At 41.6% G+C, this 8292-nt stretch overlaps 1 protein-coding gene across 11 annotated transcripts in view; it reads right to left on the reverse strand.

The window, feature by feature from the left end:
- Window positions 1-6347, reverse strand: part of ptprsb (protein tyrosine phosphatase receptor type Sb) — a 66743-nt gene extending 60396 nt beyond the window's left edge. For 6 of the 11 annotated variants that reach the window (XM_027285143.1, XM_027285145.1, XM_027285136.1 and 3 more), the window contains exon 1: window positions 5983-6341. The gene's annotated coding sequence lies outside the window, so the exon portion shown is untranslated. Of the gene's footprint in view, window positions 1-5982 lie in introns of all 11 variants that reach the window. The other 5 variants (XM_027285141.1, XM_027285140.1, XM_027285135.1 and 2 more) reach the window with 3 other exon arrangements.
- Window positions 6348-8292: the final 1945 nt, after the last annotated feature.

Raw genomic sequence — 8292 nt, forward strand, 5'->3', positions numbered from 1 at the left:
ACTGATTATTCATATAGAATTATCCCATGGTCATTAATGTGAGCATCGCAGACAGGCTTAAAATGGACTAATCCTTTCACTGATTCATAGGATGAATATATCATCATCCTTTGCGAGCACCTCACAGAGATTTAACATATCATCACACACCTGCACCACACTGCTTCAGCAGCACTGATCTGCACTGCGCGTTCACTGTTGCCCACTCGTGTGCTGCAATCTTGAAGCAACCCTTTATTCATTCTTTCCCAACGTTAAAAGGTGCCTATTAATTTCCTGGAGACACACTGTGTTTGCCCAGATCCAACTCTCTCCTGTGTATTTATGCTGCCATGGTATCACCTGTCTGGATTGGTCACATGATATGCCGTCCACTGAGAGCTCATTATCTCACAACTCTTCTGCAGCAACACTGAGATCATCTAGAGAACATTTACATACGTTTCACACTCCTTATTGTTTATATATATGTTTTTGCGGTCTATTCATAGCACAAAGATGCTGCACAAAAAGCTGATTACTACCAAACCTACAATGCCATTAACCTAAAGAATTCACTACTGGGTAGAAATAAATTCCTGCGGCTGCGTATGCTGGTGAACAAATCCCATTTACGTGCTACACAGGCGACCAGCCTTAGCAGTTTTGTCACTAACCAGCCATTGCATGACTTCCTGATGGAGATGAGATTTGTGACGCCAAATGAATTTCTCCTTGAGGGACGATAAAGTTGTGAATAGAATTGAAAACCGGAGTAATGGCGTAGAAAAACTGCATTTGTCCTCTGTCTCATTGCTGAAATCAGACGAAAAGTGTGTGAGTGTGTGTGTGTGTGTGAACTGAAGACTGACTGAAGAGAAGAAATGCTTGCCAGAGGTAACAGACTCGCGCACGGATGCTTTCCACCAATGACTGGCCATTACTCTCACCTCCGTCAAACAAACACTAATACATTCAACCTGGCATCCTTCAGCACTGTGGAGACAGAGTAATCATGAAATGCCACAAACAAATGTGGGGCTGTGTCAACCAGGCCCTACTACCACCACCTCCACACACAGAAATACATCAAAGACTGCAGAACCCCAGAGAGAGTGTGATTTCTTTTAGCTTTAAAGTTTTCTGTGAGCTTTCAAGTCAGTGACTTGTGATGATGGAAGTTTCCTGGACGTTGTCCGTTTTCCTTCCTGCACTGTAAAGGTCTTTTAGTAGAGTGGAGCTGTTTCACTGATGCAATAAAGATGTTCTTTCACCATATGGAGGCATGCCAAAAACCTTCTCTTTTCTTGGATTTGTAGAGCTGACTGCATCCGAGCACACTTGGTTTGTATTGGTGGAACAGACAGTGTATTTAATAGGAAATTTAAATTAGACACTTTTTTTTTAAGACTAAGAGTCTACAGGCACGCTAGAAGCTCTGTGAGACTGCACTTAGGCACAGCAGTGCTTTCTTTGAGGTAAATGCATCATCAGCATGTTAACATGCTCATAATGACAACGCCAACAAGCTGACGTTGTAATGTGTAATGATTACTACCTTCAGCATCTTAGTTTAGCTAGTATATTTAAGATTTATTAATTAGAACAAAACACAAAATACAACTGAGGCTAATGAGAATGACATTGGTCTTGCAGATACATATTGGACAAGCTGAAATATATTATAGTTTTTCCTTACGGGGGACATTAATGTCTGAACCAATTCTCATGGTAATTCATCCAACAGTCACTGAGATATTTAAGATTTTCAAACTGACTGACATCGCCATCCCTAGAGCCAGGCTGCAAGCATTGCTAAAGGGTTAAGACATATTCACACAGAGGGCTATGAACCGTAAGCTAATCATATGCTGTCTTTTGCCACACACTATATAACAAAGTGATATAAGGGCAGTGGATTGAGAATAAAACCTGGTAAGATATACAGTACAGTTCTGCTTTCTTCCCCATTAGCATTCATATGACTTCATCCCACCAAATAAAGCAAAGCTAAGTATAAAAATATTTTATTATTTCCTGTTTTGCAAGATCTCAAAAATACTTTTTGGCACACATCCAGCCAAAATGAATTCATCCAAACTTCTTTGCATGCATCGAGGATTTTTTTCACTCCCGAGAGTTGAAAATACTCTTGAGGACTTGTCAGGCGCTTGAAGCAAGGTGCATAGAATATTCTGCCGTTTGAATTTATTGCTGGCTTACTGTACACTTCAAAGTGGATGGTGCCCACTCTTTTTCCAAGTTCTGATTAGGCAGTTTGTCTCCTGCTTTGTCAGCCATCTTGTCAGTCAGCCCTACCCTCCTAATGACTCCTGTCAGTCAGGGATGTTACTGTCAAACCGAGTCAATGGCAGCACACCCTCTTCCCATGATTGGATAATGAGCTGTGCGCATCAAAACATTTAGCCATTTTCAGCGCAAAATGTCAGCAGAATAAAAAAAAGAAAAGTTATTTCTTGTCGTGCAGCGTTCAGAAACTTCTACAAAGGAGACTGTATGAAACTTCAACTGGAAAAGACAACAGCGAAATCTCATTGCGGAGGAGAAGAATGAGTCGTTGAAGTGGAAAGAAGGGTTGACCAGAGGACAGCAAGGCAGAGGAGCAGCAACGGGGGAAATGGTGCCCTCTTTTGCATACGGGGAGGAGAGGGAGAGGGGGGGGAGGGGTGGAGAGGAAGGTGAAGATGTCTTCAGATGTGGCAGCTGTGATGAAAAGAGAGGCGAACGACTAAAGACAAGAGGAGGAGAAGAGAGAAAGAGAAAGGAGGTAGTGGGTGTTTGTGTGTGTGCATTATTCATCCGTGCTGACACATCAGAATCTCTGATTCATCTTGAGAAGGGCATCAGTCAAGTCACAACCTATCTCTTAGTCTTCACTCATATGCACACACGACGAACACACATACTACATAATTATGGGTCTGGCTCACTACAGAGACCCTGAAGAAACAGAATGAGAGGCGTCTTTACGCATCAAGCGTGTAGCAGACTTTCTGTGAGGTCTGCTATTCTATTTAAATGTAAATATGAATTACCTGAAAACATAACTCATCTACAGCTAAGGAAGACATCAAACCAGTCAAAATTACTTACATTTGAACACACATCAGTCTTAGATCTGGGTGATAATTTAATGTGGTATTTCCACATTATTATAATTTATTATTAGTTAGTATTCCAGTACCTTGAAAGTAGCATTAACCAGGTGATCTGTTCATTTAGTGATCGATGGACAGTAATTGTAATTGTCTTTGTGCAAATGTTTAACGGATATTTGATGATGGACACATTTATTATTTGTCGTGGGTAGTTTAGTTTTAAATCATCACATGTGATGATGACGATTAAATGTGATGAGTTCAGAATGTGCGATTGTTGTTAATTGACTGACTCTATGAATCATAGAGATTATGTATGACTCAGTATTGTAAGAGGGTATTCAGAATGATTATACTGTACATCATTATACAGCTAATGTATTTAAGTTAACACATAAAATGATCAGAGTGAAGTCAAGTGGAGTGAACTCCATGTTACATCAGACACTTCACCCGAGGAAGATGAGAACTCTAATATCTAATTTTTAACATTCATAAATAAAATTTGCTCAGAATTATTCATTTAGGCACCAGAAACTGTGTGATCATATATCATAATACGATTCTAAAGAAGGTCCATAAACAGTGAGGCTGATTTATTGTCCTACTGGAGATAATGTATCTCAGGAGGCTCTCTACTTCTGCAAAGTTTAAATTAATAAATAAACATGTAGAATATTATTCTGCATCCTGGATCCTTTGTTGCTCTTCTTTCTTTCTTTTTATTCACTTAATGTGAATTTGAATATCTGAAAAAGGATTTGCACTAAAGGGATATATTTTTTAATATCACAAGGCGTATTGTTCATAATTTCAACCATACTCCCCAGTCATGATGGGTTTATTCTGTATGCTGTACGCTTTGTTTTCAGCAGCTCCTGAATAAACAAGAAGAGAAGTGAAGCAGACAAAAGCTTGCTGTTTAGAAAGCCTTTGAAAAGGTCAATTAATATCAATGCCTGGACAACAACAAAGTTTCTGTCTGCTTGTAATACAGGTGGCTAGGCTGCTTGCATCAAAGTTGTATGCCTTGATGTTCTCCTTACTTCCAGCTGACTGAGGCAGCAAAGCTAATGGAGAGTGTTCAGTAGAGACTTTTGGCAAAACCCATGGATGGGCGTAACATGTAACACAAGGGAGGAAAGTAGAGAACAGAGCAGTTAGGGTGAAGCTGCTGCAAGAATCTGGGAATAAGACTTCAGTGAGGCCTTTGACGTGAAACTAAAGCTGCTCTGCTGGGAGCGCACGTTACCTGGCATATTCAAGTCTAGATGGATCTTACAGTAGTATCTCCTCGGAAAGAGCAGGAAATCGCTGAGGCCTGTAGATGAACTCTGTGAAATGCTATTTAAGGGAGTACATGCCATCACTGATTTCATAAGCTACTGCTCCTGACAGTGTCTAGATGAATACCTGTGGGGCCAAGCATCTCTTTGTACTGAGACAGACGGAGGAAATTTACTAGTTGAATTATTCGGCTTCCACATAATGACTTTTCCCTGTCAAAATAATGTAAATATCTACTTCTTTGCTGCTTTCAGGAAAGTATAGGCCCTGTGTAATTTTGTCAGGCGGAGAGTGGAGCTTGAATTCAAAAGACAGGGAAGAAGAAAAAAAAAAGAGAAATCTGGGAATCTACTAAAGAGAGGAATCCGAGTGTAAAAATGACTGATTAAAATAATTAGAGATGTGGAAATGGTCTGGAACAATAACCAGCAAACGCTTAGTGCCCCAGGGAAAATTTCCCATCTGTGTGTGAGAAGGAAGACCTCCCTCGGATTCGCCACGACAGTGCGATTTTCCAGTTTACGCAGGCTACACAGCAGAAATACAGAAACCCTAAACAGGCATTTGGAGTGCACATGATTAAATCCCAAACAGGCAATAGGCCTCGGAATATGTGTCAGGATGAATCGATGTATCATTAAATTACGCTCTGCCTGTACGCGTGAGTGGCTGCGTTAACAGCAAATCCTACTGCGTATAATTATAGACATATGAGAGGTCTATGGACAACAAAACACTGCCTATATGAGCAGATGGGCTTGTTTTAAGTAATGCTTGTGTAGTAGCAGATGCAGCAGCCACTCTATTGTCTAGAAAACAGTCTTGCTAAATAAGTCAATCAACCTTGCCACTTGGTGCCTTCTATACCACTCTAATATGAGTATAATAGTACTATGGATATATAATATCCCTGATAGCCCCTTCATGAGTATGACATTATCATGATGGGATTTTTACTCTGCTGTGGCAATATTGAAATATCAGTACAATAACAGGACCCTTTTCTTTGTAAATATCCTTGACAGATATATATGATGCAAATGCTGTCTATTTTTTATGAGCTTGCTCTACATTATATTATATATTATTATAAATTATATTTTCTTATTTTTTTTGAGACCCATTACACCTGGAGGATACCTTTAAAGACCCATCAGGTGGGGGAAAAAGCCACTTTGAATGACAGTGGATGAGGAGGAACAAAGGCTCTGCCAGTCTGCCCCGGTCCCTCATGCTGCCCAGCCAACAATAAGGAAGGAGGAGGGAGGAGGAGGAGGGGGTTGGTATGATGATGGGGGACGCGCACTCAAAGCGCTGTTGCCAACCAGCCTGGTCTGCACAACCCCGCGGTCTGAATTTAACCAAAACGTTTGAAACAAAGTCTCAAGTGATGCTGAGATGGAAGAGAGAGAGAGAGAGAGAGAAGCAAAGGAACACTCCGGTCCTTGTAGATAAAGACTGACCGATGAAAATTCACCCCGGGCAGAAGGTGAGATTTCATTAGTTCCCAATAAAAGCTATTCGACAAGTGCAAATAACCCGTCTGGGTGGGGTGCACGGCTGCAAACATCAATTGCATAAAGGTGCAGCATGTTACCTTGGTAGGAAGTGCTCCGTCTTCTTTACTGTCTGGTAGATTCATGTGGGTGGATTTGCAGCTGGAAGCTTCCTCGGAAACAGCGGAGATAAATGTAATCCAGTGGCAGCAGAGCTCCACTCACAGAAAGGTCTGCCTTTGTGGAGGATGCATGCGCGCATCGCCGGCGTTTTTCCTCCACCACCCTGCGCTGTCGACCGACCTCTCGGGAACGCAGCGGGTCACGGCTGCTCCTCAGCCCTTTTGTCGGGAGAGCATTGCTGGTCGGGCGGCCTCAGATACTGCTGGTTGATGTCATTGATACTCCCTGCCTTCTTCCTTAATGCCCTCCTTCTTCCCTCCCTCTCCTCTCCTCCCCCCCTCCACCCTGCTCTCTCTCTCTCTCTCTTTTTCTCTCTCTCTCCTCCTCTCAGCACACACCGGTGCTCTCTCCCCCTCCCCCCTCGGTCTTTACACATGACGTGATGCAGGCAAGATCTCCAATAGCAACCGTATCCCCCATCACCCCCTATTACCCCCATTACCCCCACCCCCACCCCCACACACATACCTCCTCCAGCTCCTGGCTGGATCGCTGACTGGTGCAAAGAGGTAGTTGCTGAGATAGATTGCTCTTGTGTATTGGTGGCTGATTTTTTTTTTCTCCCCCAAATGTGCTCCTCAGGGGCTAAAATGAAGATAAGCACCTTGAAACCCTGTAGATTCCCATAACATAGTGTCTAATTATAGCTGTTGGCAGAAATACAGAGTCAGAAGCTCCTGCAGCTCCTACAGAGGAGGACTCCCTCACTAAATTATAGCTGGACACTCCAAAAACACTGTGGGACATCATGGCAATATATTATTATCTACACTATGATGTAGATAATACAATAAAAGAGGCTAGGGTAACAGTGTCTCTTGTTGAGGACAATAGATGTGAGGAGTTACCTCACGTTTGTGCTGGAGACACCGAGTCTAACACAACAGACCTGCAGTTAATTTCACTGTCACGAAGGTTAGAACTGATTTAGAGAGGTGTTAATCTTACTTTATTGTTATTTATTGAAGTTTATTTCTTTATTTCATTACCCTGAGAGATGTTTCTAATAGTTTGTCTTCCCTATTTAGGGTAGATTCACAGATGTAAATCAATCATTCATACTGGGGAGGTTAACTGAGTGTATTGGCCCAAATACACTTTCATCTTTTAGTTGTTTTTTCCCCTTCATAATGTGGACCACACATATTTTCCATTATTTTTAAGTGCGTCCTTTAATGTTTATCATATTGGCAAGAGATCATCAGACCATCACATTACGTACTGTATATGGACAAAATCCTTCAGCAAGAGAACATCACATTGGAAATGGCTGCAGGCAAACCCTCTGCACTGCTGCAGGCAACCAAGGACAGCTGGATTGCTATTGTCCCTGAACTAAATTGTAGTATCTGACCTTTACCTTCTGTTTTGAACAATAAGTACTGGGGAAAATTGACCATATATATGCGCAGAAATAACCCATTATGAAAATGTACGTCACTGAAAGATGCTGTCCTGCAGTTCGGGTACAATTATTGTGTTTGTCCATGTTAAATCTCTAATTTAGCTTGTTATCACTTCAATCAATAAAAATGAAACCGAAAAGAAAATCTGTGAAAATAACAAATCCATGCTTTTATTCCTAAAACCGGAATACTTACCCAAACATAGGCCTTTAGATTTGGTCTTAATTAGGTCACACAACATGACCAAAATTTTTTAAAAGGGGCAGATGCTGAGGTGTTGGAGGTCAGCATGACATTTCATGACTGTGTCAAGCAGGCTTTCTTCCGGCGTCTTTGCTGAAACCTGTGCTGTGCTCCGCAAAACAGACCAAGCGTCAGCCACTCTGTGCCCCTGCCTAGATTTCTCTTCATCCAAATGCATATTCAGTCCTGCCTAATAGCTCGGTAAGAGTCATTCTGAACAACTCATTCTCTCATTCTCGCTCCCTGACACAAAGACTGCTTGACAGAGTGTGAGAAAGAGACAGAAAAATTAACCAACTGCCACCACTTGTGATGATAATTGGAAACTACAGTTTTTGAGCCTTTAACGTGGTCTGATAGGGACAAAGGCTCCCCCTCTGATTGATTCTCTTTGTTGCTACTGACATCTAGTGGGAACTCACTATTATGATGCTGCATTTACTTGAGATTGGGAGCGTTGACACAAAAGGTTCATGAATCTAAGATCTGATATGTTGGCATTTCCCTGACAAGTCTCTCTTTGGCAGAAAAAAACTTCTTAAATGAGTTTAACTTTGACATTAAAAAGGTGAAAAGATT

This window comes from Larimichthys crocea, chromosome XII, assembly GCF_000972845.2.
Source record: "Larimichthys crocea isolate SSNF chromosome XII, L_crocea_2.0, whole genome shotgun sequence".
In the NCBI taxonomy this organism is placed as follows: domain Eukaryota; kingdom Metazoa; phylum Chordata; class Actinopteri; family Sciaenidae; genus Larimichthys; species Larimichthys crocea.